The sequence below is a fragment of the Stigmatopora nigra genome, chromosome 23 (genome assembly GCF_051989575.1).
Source record: "Stigmatopora nigra isolate UIUO_SnigA chromosome 23, RoL_Snig_1.1, whole genome shotgun sequence".
In the NCBI taxonomy this organism is placed as follows: domain Eukaryota; kingdom Metazoa; phylum Chordata; class Actinopteri; order Syngnathiformes; family Syngnathidae; genus Stigmatopora; species Stigmatopora nigra.
In genome coordinates this window covers 4160001-4174046 of record NC_135530.1, presented here as the reverse complement: position 1 = coordinate 4174046, position 14046 = coordinate 4160001, and positions in this window count along the sequence as shown.

The following is a 14046-nucleotide window of genomic DNA, read 5'->3' as shown; positions in this document are numbered from 1 at the left end:
TAAAGGGAGGGAAATGCATTTCATAACGAGCGGTTTAATGGATATGGTGAGAAGTAAGAGGCAGAATTAATGCTGTTAATTGTGTCTGCTATGTTTTATTGCCTTGAATAGAAGTCTGCTGCACTGGGGATTGAATCCTAGCCAAATCGGGGTCTCGTAAACCTCTCCAGTGTAAGAATCATTTTGGAACGTTTTGGAAAAATTGTCATTTTTTGGAACAGTTTGCCACTTTATTTACAACTTGTGTCAAAGTGGCGGACCGGGGGCCAAATCTGGCCCGCCGTATCATTTTGTGTGGCCCGGGAAAGTAAATCATGAGTGCCGACTTTCTGTTTTAGGTTTAAATTAAAATGAAGAGTATAGATGTATATTACATTTCATGTATTCCCTCCTTTTAAATCAATAATTGTATTTTTTAAATCATTTTTTTTTCTGTTTTCAGTTCAAAAATCATTTTGTAAAATCTAAAAATATATAAAAAAAAGCTAAAATAAACATTGTTTCCAATCTATAAAAAACTGAATATTCAGGGATTTTAATCCAGTTCTTTTAATCCATTTATAAAAAAATAAAAAAAATGTAAATATTATATCTAAAATGGTCCAGCCCACGTGAAATCAAGTTGACGTTAAAGCGGCCTGGCGTATACAATTTGAAATGATCAAAAAACCTAAAATATGAGAAAAACGTATAAGTTGACAGGTACGAAGTTTTTTAGGCATAATGCCGTTAAATTGAATCCACTATCTCAAACAAATATGGTTTTAGGTCCAAATTTATCCCCTAAAACATGAACTGCACGGCATCAGGGAGAGTCAGCAGGTGGTCTCCACAAGACCTCGAAAAAAAGTCCGATGTTAAACTGCCATACAAACGTCCACGGCTCACCGCCTATTCAATCGCTCATGTGATAGTTAACGGCCCTTTGGCGGGTAATGATTTCCTGTCATGTTCCGGTCGGCGCCGGGGAAGCCCGGGATTAAATACCATCTGACAACGGAACACATCAACTCGACACAATGGCCGCCGTTCATCAGAAAACCCGCTTGACGGACGTTAAACCCAATCATTCGTTCATAGCGGAACTCGTTTTCGGCGATTGAAACGAACTAAGTTGAGGAATTTGCACTAGAATTTTCTTCTGGGATTTTCCTCAACTTTTTACAATTTTTTTTGGCTTACTCTGCACTTGTCCAGAAAGATGTCAGATGTCTTTGTGTACACTGAGTTGGGGGGGAGGTAGACTACGTTGTGTGTGATCGTGTATCCTGTATTCATCCTGGGTTTGCCTTCTTTGGGTGCACTCCTGCTACAACATCAACATTGTTTGCTGGACGGGCATCCTCGGCCGGGTGCGCTGTGGAAACTTTGGACATATTTATTATTCAAAGGCTTCGTTCTTTATGCTGTTTCAGCTAGGGGCAGTAAAGGTGTGTGTGTGTGTGTATGTGTTTGGGAAGAGGGAGATAGCATGGCTGACACAGTGTCGCTGACAGGGAGAGCTTCAAAACCCTGTGGTCGACTTTGCCCCCATTATTTGTTCCAGACACTGGTGGGATCACACAGGCGGTAGTGCTCGTGTGCATGTGTGTCACTGCTTGGCATTTGGATGGTCTGTACGGACTGGGAACAACAAAGTCGATATTTATAATACTCCTATGGGTGCATGTATTTGTGACTATGTCCTGGGAAGAAGCATTTTGTAGGATAGCCTTGGAAAAGTTTACAAGTGGTGAACTCTGGAGGAGAAGGAAAAAGGTTATATACATTTTAGGATTGGAGAGTTTGGGGGGAAATAAGGCTGTATGTAAAAATTAGCATGGGTTTTGTTTGGGGATGTTTTTGGACAAAATGGGAGAGTTTTTATCTTTTGTTATTATTATAATGCAGTGGTACTTTGAGATAAGAGCTTAATTTGTTCCGGGACTGGGCTTGTATGTTGATTTTCTTGTAAATTAAATTAATGTTTGCCATTGAAATGAACTAAAAAGAAATGAATTTGTTCTAAGTCTCTGAAAAAACACCAAAAACAGGATATTTGATTGGTAAAAATGTTTGATTTGTTCTATTTCGCCATCGATTAACAAAGTTACACACAACTAGTGGTGTGATATTACTAAAATGTGTTTAATTGTACTGAAATTATATGGATTTCGTGGAGGGTAGCAGTGACAAACTGTATATCAAAATTTGTCTCATATCTCAAGATAAATATCTGCCCAAAAATTTGACTCGTATCTCGAATTCCTCGTATGTCGGCCCACTCTTATGTCAAGGTACCACTGTATAAACAGTTTGAAACGGAAACCCATTTCCCAAAGAATCCTAAAATTTGAAAAATCACCTGCAGATCCAGTTAGTCACAGCTATCGGTTTTGCGTCAAGTACATGCCATAAACTTGAAAGGAGAATTTCAAATGGTTGTACTCTTAAAATGCCCTTCACTTGGTGTTGAATAAGCCCAATGTCCAACTATAGTTTATTTTTACGTGTTGTTTATACCATCCCCATGCGGCAGATTGTTATTGCCGACCTCGGTTAGCAAAAAAAAAAAGCGCCATATCGAGCCGGATGCCTAGAAGAATAAAAGCGGAAAAAAAATCAATAGCCATTGATTAGTTTCATTCATTTGAGGTTGGCACCCACCTGTATTTACCCAAAACATTGCATTCCGTCAATGAACTTAATCAAATAGTCCCAAGGCAGCACCCAAAGGGGTACAACAGATCTTTCTTTCGCCAATTCTTACCTGCCGAACCAACTTTACCCAAGTTCCATGCAATATTTACAAGACAATCCACGATATGGTCATCAGTTGAAATAAATAAAATGGCAATCAGGGATTTTCTCTTGTCCTCATGAAAGAGAATAATTCTTTAACATGCGCCAAGACTGTTCAAAAACAGCCCTTTTTTGATGAGTGACATTTCCCGTCCCCCGGATGCTTTTTATGTGTCGAACTCATTAATAAAGCAGTACCCGTGAGAGACAGACAGGGGAGACATGAAGAGTACATGTGTGTGTGTAGGTGTGTGTGTGTGTGTGTGTGTCTAACTTTTGCTGTTTGAATTGTCAGGTGCGATTTTACGACTGTGATCTTCACACAACAAGGTTCAATCACACTAGTTGTAGTGCTATTTATCGTTTTCTTCTCTGACAATCTATCAGTTTTCTTTTGGAGCAAAGCGCTGCTCTTTTTTTTTCGGGGGTTAATGTCAAACACTGAATATTAAAGAGTCAAAAAAAGTGGGAAGAGAAATTCCCTGCAGTGCGGTTAAAAAAAAAAAAAAAAAAACGGCGAGTGTTCCAAATGGCTGTCGATCCTGTTCGGAAAAATTTGTGGGTTTTTTTTTGGACGCCGGGCTGTCAGTCTTTGTTCTACTTGGTAGTGTCGCCAATATGAATTCTGATTGACCAAATATCTGTATTAAAACGTGTATGGCTTTAATGATACAAAGTCAGATGATACGATTCTAAATGGATTTAAAGAACTGGATTAAAAGCCCTGAATATTCCATTTTTTTATAGATCTAAAACAATGTTTATTTTAGCTTTTTTTATCTATATATTTTAGGTTTTTCAAAATGATTTTTGGACTAAAAACACAAAAAATGGATTAAAAAATGACATTTATTGATTTAAAAGGGAGAAAATCAGGAGATTTAATATAGATCTATACTCTTCATTTTAATTTGATCCTAAAACAGAAAGTTGGCACTCATAATTTACTTTCCCGGGCCACAAAAAATGATGCGGCGGGCCAGATTTGGCCCCCGGGCCGCCACTTTGACACGTGCTATAATGAGATTATAATGGAACTATTATAAGGTTCAAATCGAAATATGATAAACCTTTAATTATAGATACTATTACAATTTTAAATGGATTCTAAATCTTGTCATCTGGCGCCGATACGTTGCGTTCTACTTTGTTAGTTCGTCTCCTGTGCATTGCTGTTATACATTGCATTTATTTATATACAATATTTGTATTTATTTAAAAATAAATAGTACTTTGTATCAGTTTTCCCATTTTTTCCCCCTCCCTGTGCGCTTCCTAGTCAAGACGGCGACAATAGCAGATTTGAAAAACAAATGTTTTGATAAATAATATAATTTGTTGAGCATGTGTTAATTATTCACTCAACAAAGTGACATCCATGCAAAATCCATTAGCAGCTAAGAGCGTGAGCCCAATCACAAGAAGTTGCTTGTCGCTGTGTTACTTTAATAAATGCATGAAACAAAATATTTATCTTTGGTTTGGAAAAAGGGCTCGGGATGCAAATCTCTGATGAAGAACCCTAAATGGATGCTGTCTTTTAAAAAATGTATACCACGCACAAAGCCGTCTCCCAGCATGCAAGCTTGAGAGGCTTTTTTCATGAATTTGTGATGAAATGTTGGTTGACAAATAGGAAAACATGAATATTGAACGCATTTACAGCATTTCACTTTGCGAGTTGACACATCTAATATGCTGACTAAAAGCGCCATGTTCCAAATGACAGCTGCATATTTTTTTTTTTGTTTTTGTCTAGAGCAGGTCACTAAGGAAACGCTTACATTTCTTTTGCCTCCATTAAAACTTTAGTTTGCGTAATGCATACTTCAAACAGCTGTCCTTGAAAAGCTTCCAGACAATAACATACTGCTAAGCCCATAACAAAAGTATCAAAAAACACCAAGTGGGATTCGATCCCGAAATAAGTACACCCAAGTCAGTTGAATCAACCACTACACCAGAGGTCGGGAACCTTTTTGATGGAAAGAGCCATAAACAATTCATATTTTTTTCAATGTTAATCTTTGATAGCCATGCTCAGAATTTAAAAGTCAATATATATGTAAATGTGTGCCTTTTCTAGTCACTTCACCACTTTTAAAGTACAAAAGTCTCTGAATTCTTTTGACAACATTGTTACATTGTTGCTAATCAATGAGTATCAATGAGAAAATCCATGCAAAAGAGTGTAATGAAAAAATGGCGCCTGGGGTAGTGTCAATGCCATAAATCCAATATAATGCTCCTATTCCTGCGCTTTCTCACCATCAGTTTCCATAGTTTACCTCACAGGTTAGTGGAGAGCCATATGCACCCATAAAAAAGAGCCACATGTGGCTCCCGAGCCATAGATATTTAAAGTAGTTATATTTTAAATTATAATTACATTATATATCTAGACATTAATGCATTAGAATCTTTTGGCGTGCATCTAGCAGTAGTCTTTAATATTTTTTTTAATATTAATCACTCCACCCCTTTTGTCTATGAATGATTTTACTAAGAAGAAAAAGATAATTAGTTTTAAATCAGTTAGACAGAATTGGACATAAAAAGCAAGAATCTTTTGGCGTGCATCTAGCAGTAGTCTTTAATATTTTTTTAATATTAATCACTGCAGCCCTTTTGTCTATGAATGTTTTTAATATGAAGAAAAAGATAATTCGTTTTAAATCAGTTAAACAGATTTGGACATAAGAAGCAGATCGTGTTAAATATTTTTTTACATTTCCAAAAAAAAGATTTGCATATTGATAAAAAAAATCTATATATTGTATCTAAATTGGTCCGGCCAACGTGAAATTAAGTTCATGTTAAAAGTGGCTCGTAAACCAACCTTAGTTTGACACCCTTGCATTATAGTGACAGGAATTTCTCAGGAAACACTGATTTACACTATCTATTTCTGACCTATATTAAGCATCAAGTAGCATTAGCGAATAGCCATCCTCTCCTCAACCACAGTCAACCTTTTCCACCAAAACCACATGCAATCATAGCAAAGAGCAGCTGCATCCTCCATTGTTGTTTAATTAGCCAGTTAACGTCGTTACGAAGCGCTTCAAACACTCCATTTGTCTTGCTTAAAGACTTTCTCTCTCGCTCATTCTCTCCGTTCATTACCGCAGGGAAAATCCGTTTTTATTTATCGTAATAGCTTCGTGCGCAGCAGCAATGTACTTAAGACATCAAATTTTAACGGGCTACAATTTGCCGTCTTAACGACGTGTTGAGATCACACCGCTGGTTTTTCCTTCGCGTACGTAAACAGTTAGCCATCGGGCATTTTTTCCGAAGACCTAAACATTTCGAAATGCGCCAAACAAAAAGCCCCAGGCCGTTTTTTTTTTTTGCCGGACCACCTAAGTGAAGTTGCAGACACTTATTGATCCTCCCACTGATATTCTCCAGCACTTAACCTTTACACTAGCCGAACGGGATATGAAGTCCCTTATTGAATGTGTACTTTTACGTTCCCCTTTGACGACGAAGCTAATCAATAACCGCACCAACACCGCCGCCCTCATTAGGCTCGAGAGTTTCTCGGATGGACTAGTTCCCTCAAAGTTTATTATTTTCTTGTACTGTATTTTCACGACTATAAGGCGCACTTAAAAGTCTTAAATTTTCTCTAAAATAGACAGTGCGCCTTATAATCCAGTGCGCCTTATATATGGAAAAAACAGAAAACCAAAAACGAAAAACCACCACTGTCGGATATTAGAAAAACACAAACGCCTGAACTGAAACAATACTGTTAAATATACAGATGCCATCTTAGTTTACAAAATCTTCCTTCATATAGCTCCTCCCCCACTGCAAGATTTTATACAAAAAAATCCAAAACATAAACAATGGCTGGCTGTAGAGGTGACTGTGTAGTGAGTGCTTCATACCTGAAAGTCAATAGCAATTACCGTATTTTCACGACTATAAGGCACACTTAAAAGTCTTAAATTTTCTCCAAAATAGACTGTGCGCCTTATAATACAGTGCGCCTTATATATGGAAAAAATGTCATTCATTAAGGGTGCGCCTTATAATGGGGTGCGCCTTATAGTTGTGAAAATACGGTACTCGATTATTATACACTTTTCTAATCTTGTTTTCCTGACGTAGGCAAGATGTTTCCAGATAAGCCATCCATTGGTACGTTTACGTAAAGAGCCTATGTGCTTCTCTATGAATTTGCCTGCCGTACTCATTATAATGTACAAAGAAAACTCCTTCTCTTTATCTGTGATAATCTAATTAGCATCAGCCAGATGGTTTAATAAGGGATATCGGCTCCGTTTAGCCTCCCGAACGGGCCCGCTGGAGGAGAACAGTGGAGGAGGCTTCTCTCCACACTCCTCTTCACTCTGAATAGCTCTCCAGGGTTCACATTATTGCTTCCTCTGCCTGAGGCAAAGCACTCCAACTCAGGAGTTTAGGGAGGATGAATGCATCCAGAAGAGAGACATGCTCAAAGTGAATCAAATAGGCGGAGATGTCTGATACTGCCGAGAATGTTTTAAACCAAATAATGGCAGATAACTGACTTCACCTTTGGTTCCGCCCCCCCTTAGGAGGATGAAACATCTCCGATTAGGGTTTAAATCTTCCTGAGGTTTGTTTAATTGTTTGGATGTTATTTCAAAGTAGGATATCGACTTGCCAATGTTGGTGGGTCATTGGTCTAAACAGGGTTTTCTCCCTTGCTTCCTATCCCAATGCTGATGAGGTCTAGACTTGGTCTTCCTTTGGCATTGAAACATGATTCCATGCCAGCCATTCCAGGTCAATGAAATGGGCATTTGTCATTTTCAATGGGAGGCAATTAGTTCTTAAATTAGGCCGTGTAACTCAATGGAAAACTGTAGGCGAGATTTAACTTGCGAGGAGTTGGAAACTCACTTTTGGTGACTTCAAAGTTCAGCTCTCATGTAAATTGTTTTGGATTATAACAACAGAATCGGCTATTTAGCAGCTCTAATATTTGCCCCGCCTCCACACTGACTTTCAGTCAATATCGAGGGTTGTTTGAGTTTGTATTCCCTTCAAAATATTCCCAAAATGATGCACACAAATGTCCTCACAATAGGATAACGCACGACCACTTTCCACCGAGAAGTAGTATTAATATACACCATTCTTACTGACTAACTGGAAAAAAAACACTGATAAAATGCAACGCTCCGCCAAATGCTCGCAAAGACACTACAATTAGGAAGTTGCGACCAGAGACATTACACGAGGGAGTTGCAGTTAGAGAGACAGTGGCCATGATGTTCTTATGAGCAGCATCTGTCTGCTCGTATATCAAAATTTGTCTCTTATCTCAAGATAAATATTTGCCCAACATTTTACTCGTATTTCGAATTTCTCGTATGTCGAGGTACCACTGTATTGCTTTTTTTTGGTTCATTTTACAAAGAAAATGACTACAGCTTGTAGCTCAGTCAAGTCCAAATCTATGGAATTCAGTCAAGTATGCTCTGAGGTGATAGCAGGGCCCTTAACTAAAAAGGACTTTCTCCAAAGTTCTCCAAGCCTCAATCCGAGGCCCTCGTTGGCCTCGGAGCTGCTCGGCCGTTCAAATCATTAAAGAGGAAAAAGTTCAATGTCCAGATTTACATTAGAGGAGCCTCGGCCCTTCTCGTCTTCTGACACTTTCCTCGCTGTAATGAGCGATCGCTTGGCGGGCACGAAGGCACGAGCTCGGCCCCCCGTCCACGGGACGTCCTTGGCGAGCTGTTACGTGGGCAATCTGCGGCAATACGTCGAGCGGAAATCCAGACGGCGCGGCCGGTCGCCGAGCCGAGCCGCTCAATTAAATCTTCAACCCGAGTGAGGCTTTTCCTCCTGGTCGGTGGAGAGGAACGATCATCGTCGGCTTTGGAATAAGAACACGTGAACATGAACAAAGAACGGTTGGAGATAAGGGGCTCCTTTTTTTTTTTTAGATTGGCGTTTAGAAATCCAGGCTGTTGAACGTCCAGCTAAACCTGATCAGGACCTCGAAAAAGAACCCTCAACTTGAGTGCTGATTTGTCTGATTTAAACAGCTTTATTCAGCTTATAATGGCGTTTGCGTTCCACTATTTAGCGCCAAATAGTCTTTTCAAAAAGAAAAAACCTGTTGAAATGATGCCGTCAAATTCTCAGTGGATGAATTGCATTCTCACTTTGATTTAATTCCAACTAAATATTGGCCAATTGGCAGACACTTGGCAGAAGGATATGCTTGACACTGTAATTAACTCCTGAGGTGCTTTTGTCTTAAAGGCTCCGTTCATGCGTGAAAGCAATTCCGACTCGTCAAAGGCAGTATTTTCTTTCTTCTTTCTTTCTTTTTTTGGTGTAAATTTTTTACTTCTGTTCCAATGCGTTTCTTTTATACACCCGACTTGTACTTGATCCATTGTGATTCAACTATGGCAATCCTCCTTAATCAGGATTACATATTTTTATTGAATGAATACATCTAATCATTTCAGAGTCATATAGATCATTTTACTAGTTTGGGAAATGTTGTCACAGTAGCAAGAGGGTGAGGAAGCAGAAATAGGAAAGGCATTTTAAACATTAATAGATAGGTAATAAATCAGCGTGTACATACATACTTACATACATTCACATACAGAAATATACATATATATACATACATATATATATATATATATATATATATATATATATATATATATATATATATATATATATATATATATATATATATACATACACATATATACATACATATATATATATATATATATATATATATATATATATATATATATATATATATATATATATATATATATATATATATATATATATATATATATATATATATATATATATACATACACATTCACGTACTTATATATACATACATACATTCATAAGATGTACATGCATGCATACAGTAGGTCTTAACTCTCAGCCATTTGTTTTGTTTGGAGTCTGACAGCTGATGGGAGGAAGGATCTGAGGGTGCAGCAGTCTATTGCTGAAAGAGCTTTGGAGGGACTCCAAAGACTCATGCAGGGGGTGGCAGGTACTGTCCATGTTGGACATCATCCTAGTCAGCATCTTCCGCTGTGACCATTGCAAATATCATGAATGACAAATCTCATTGAAAATACTATTCAACTGTAAACTCAGCTGATCAAACTTTTGATAGTTTACTCCTCATTACTGACCAAAAACAAAATACCCTCCAATTCCCTGACCTCCTGTATACATTTTTCGATTCACGGATACCCGTGATAGGATGTATGATTCTTAAAAAAAAAAAAAAACATCATGTACAGTATACCTGTGACTAATGCCTTCCCTTCCACACAATATTTTACACACATACCCACACACACATTCTATATCAACTGTCTCCCAGTTCCTACGGGCTCCTTTTTACCCTGTTTTCTCTTGCATTATTCACCAGTGTCATCACGTTGACCTGTTCCTTGTCAGTACTGTAGCAGTGTACGTGCACGCGCATGGGTGGGTGTCAAGGCCATGCTGCGCTCCCCCTCATCCAGTCTTCGCCAGTAATTTGTGTCACCGACTCGAGTTTGATGGGCGAGCACTTCCCGGCGACACTATGTCACAGGGGCGGAGTGGCGGCAAACGCGGAAACGCGCAAACGCCGCCCCCTCCTCGTGACTTTGTCTCTGGCGGTATCCGCCGTGCACCTGCGAGGACGAAACCGCCGCCACCTCGTGTCACAGTGAGGAGCCCGGAGGAGACAGGCGAGGCCACGTGGCACTCGCAGCTGCCACATGTCACATTAGTCAGCTCAAATTTGGAGAAAATCAATTCAGGACCTTAATTCGCCCGACGACTGGCAAGGCCGGAAAAGCCCCGGACGTCGCCCAGCACCCCCGCGGTGTCTTACGGGGCCAAACGCCACTCTCGGGGGGACGGGAGTCATCAATCTTGAATCCGCTTCTCCAAACTAATGGCAGTCTCAACCTGACCGGTCCCGCTCAATTCAATTATTAGCGGATTGACAAAAAACTGAAGAAGCGGAAGGCTGAGTGTGTCCTAATGACAGGAAGTGGGTGATGAAGGAGGCGGGGAGGGGGGGGGGGGGGGGCGTTAAAGTTGCGCTCATGCATTCTGCATGCATACACAAGTTGGCCGTCAAAATGGCATATTTTAGTCCATGTGCTGTATGCTAATGCTCATCATCAGTCAACACAGATTAGCGCTTCAGCTATGCCAGTAAGGAACCGCACACATTACCTTATCTTAAAATGTGTTGAGAAATACTACAGCAAGTGACTTTTAAAATGATAGTAGACCATAGCAGCCCTAAAAAACCAGAGGAAATCATCCAAAATGTACAATAAGGACAATACAGTCATTTATATCAACATTAAGAACTGATTAAACGCCAAACTCAATTTCTGTCTATGAAGGAAATTCAAGGATAAAAATAAACCATATCTTGCATAAAATAGGACAAATAGTGATGATAAACGGACACACTTCCTGGTTGCACTGATCACCTGGCTTCCTTTTTAAATTTGTCTACGTTCAGGTAATGTGTAAATGTGAAAATGAAAACACTAACATTGTGTTCATGTTTAAAAAAATAGTGGAAATGGGAAAATTGGTCTTAAAAGTGCTTGAATTTCACCTTGGAAAAAGTTTTCGTACCGTGTATATACTTATACGTGTTTTTAGTCCTGATTAAACTCCCACTATCACCTCAGGTTACTTAAATTCGATACATTCTTTGTAAATTCAAAAAGTACATAACACACTTTTAATCCCATTTCGCTTTCTGAGCAAAAATCGGATTTGTGCATCCTCACTTGCGGTCTGAACGAAACCCGAGAGGATTTGCTACTAAATCTCCCGGCCACACCTTGCCATGATAGAGTTCGGTCCGCGGTTAAGGAGCGCTTGTCGACTTGCGTTCCATCGTAGGAAAGCAGTCCGAGAAGCATCCTGCTGGGAACGCGGCTAGCGAGTCGTTATTCATCATCCGAGGCATCGCTCGGGCCCGTCGGGCGCTCCCCTTCGGCAGCGGTCCATCTCTTCTACCATCCATCATCGGCTCCTAAAAAGCCAGAGAAGACGACCGAGTGAGAAAGACACTTAGACCCAAGAACAACGTAGAGCTGCCGTCATTAGGCTCTCATCCCAAACACCTCAGCGATATTAAGTCGGGTCAATTAGTGCACGGCTCTCAGCCAGCCGACAATGTGCCGGCCCTTGCTTTGATTGGAAGAGAGTACCAAGTCCAAATGACTGTCACTTAAAGGAATATTGTACGGGAGCTTTTAAAAAGCGGCAGTAGGACTTTCCGCTAAGCTTATAGTTGGCGAAAGACTGAAGCGTTTACTTCTAAGTTGGGTTTTCTGTAAAGTTCATTAGACTCTCGCGGGATGGAGCCATGAATGTCTTGCGTCTTCTGTTCGAGAGAAAGTGGACCTTAATAAAGGCTGCAGACTATCTAATGATTTTAATTAGGAGGAAAAATGTACTAATGTTCAGTTTGGATTGGCATAGAGTGCAGAAAAACGAATACACTGAATTATATTATTCAATGGTTCATTCCAGAAATGCAGGACATTGTAGCACCAAAAAATACCTTGAAAATAAGCCTTCATTTTTTGTCAAATCAAATGAACACAGTAACGGAGTTACTGTCTAACTTGTATCGGAACTATGGTCCACAAAGAGGTCTACCGTATTTTGCTGTTTAATATACCCGGGTATAGTTAATGGTTTTTGCTTTTTTGAGTGTCCTGTTTGTGCGCCATTTAATATATCCCTGCCGTTTAATATACCCGGATATTTTAAACAGCTTTTTTGGCTTTGTATGGTGTTGATGGGGGTATAATTATAGATACTTAAGTTCATTAAAATTCCAAGTCAGACTTTATTCAGCAGTAAGTAGTTTTAACCTGAGTAGTAAGTAGTTTTAGTCTGCAAAACATTGATGCACCTCGTCACGGCATAAAGAGTGCGTAGTGGATCATACCTTCCCGTTTGTACGCCATTTAATATACCCCTGCTGTTAATATACTTGTGTATATTAAACAGCAAAATATGGTAGGTTTATTTAAAGGACTTTGATTAATCAGGTTATTGGATAAGCAATTTCCTAAACAAAAACCTGGCTATACATAGATAATCCAATGAAATCATCATTTTTTGATATCCTTTTCATTTCTTGTCGAGTTTTGTAGTATATTTTGTACCAAAAGCTTACTCTACTCTGCTTGTTACTACATATATTTGCAGCGACTAGCATTAACCTCATAAACCGTGCACAGCAGAGTGCAGTTTGCGCTACAAGCACAGCCGCAGGTGCATGTGGAGTAACATGTGCGATTATGTATCTCCTCCAGGCTAATCTGATTAAACGATCACTCCCTTTTACCCCCCCCTTTTCCAGCACATATTCTATTGTCTTTCCACTCGAGGCAGTGCAGCATTTTGTCCGCCCTCTCTAACACAGTTTTGGGCCATTACACTGGAGACATGTCAATAATCATCATCGCTAAGGTGTTGGAACCCCAACGTCAAGTCCTGTCCTTCTTCATCTTCAATGTCAGCCTCGGGGCGCTAAGACAACATATGTTCTCCCCTGCATGTCTCCAACAACTATGCTAGACTCTCTTACACAAAAAAAGAGGGAAATTCTCACTTTTTGCCTAAGACAGATGGCCCTAAATGTTTTTTTTTTTGCTTTCTCCCCTACTTTATAATAACGACAAAACCATTAATTGGTATTGCATAAAGGATGTCCGCTTTAGAGCGTTGTCTGGCACAGCGTGAGTGCCCGTCTAAAACTCACACATGTAAAAGATTAATCTTTTTGCCTTCAGGTAGGTTAGAAATCAGTGGGTGTAGGAAAAAAAGGGAAAAAAACTACACCGGCACCCCCTTAGCTGTTTGGTTAGTGGGGAGAACAGAGAGAAAAGGGCACATCCTCACCACGATAGGAAGTGTTCTTGTAGTGCACAGTGAGGAAGTCCATGGAATATTAATCAGTAAATATTCCAGACTTGGAAGTTTTTCCTGCATACAAATGTGTCGGGGAATAAAACTGGGATTGATAACTCCTTGGGAGTACAGTAGTACCTCGAGATATAAACTTAATTCGTTCCGGGACTGAGGTCATATGTCGATTTTTTCTTTGTAACTCAAATGAATGTTTCTCATTGAAATGAATTAAAAACTAAATAATTTGTTCCAATCCTTTAAAAAAAAACACCAAAAGCAGGAAATTGGATTGGAAAAAATGTTTTATTT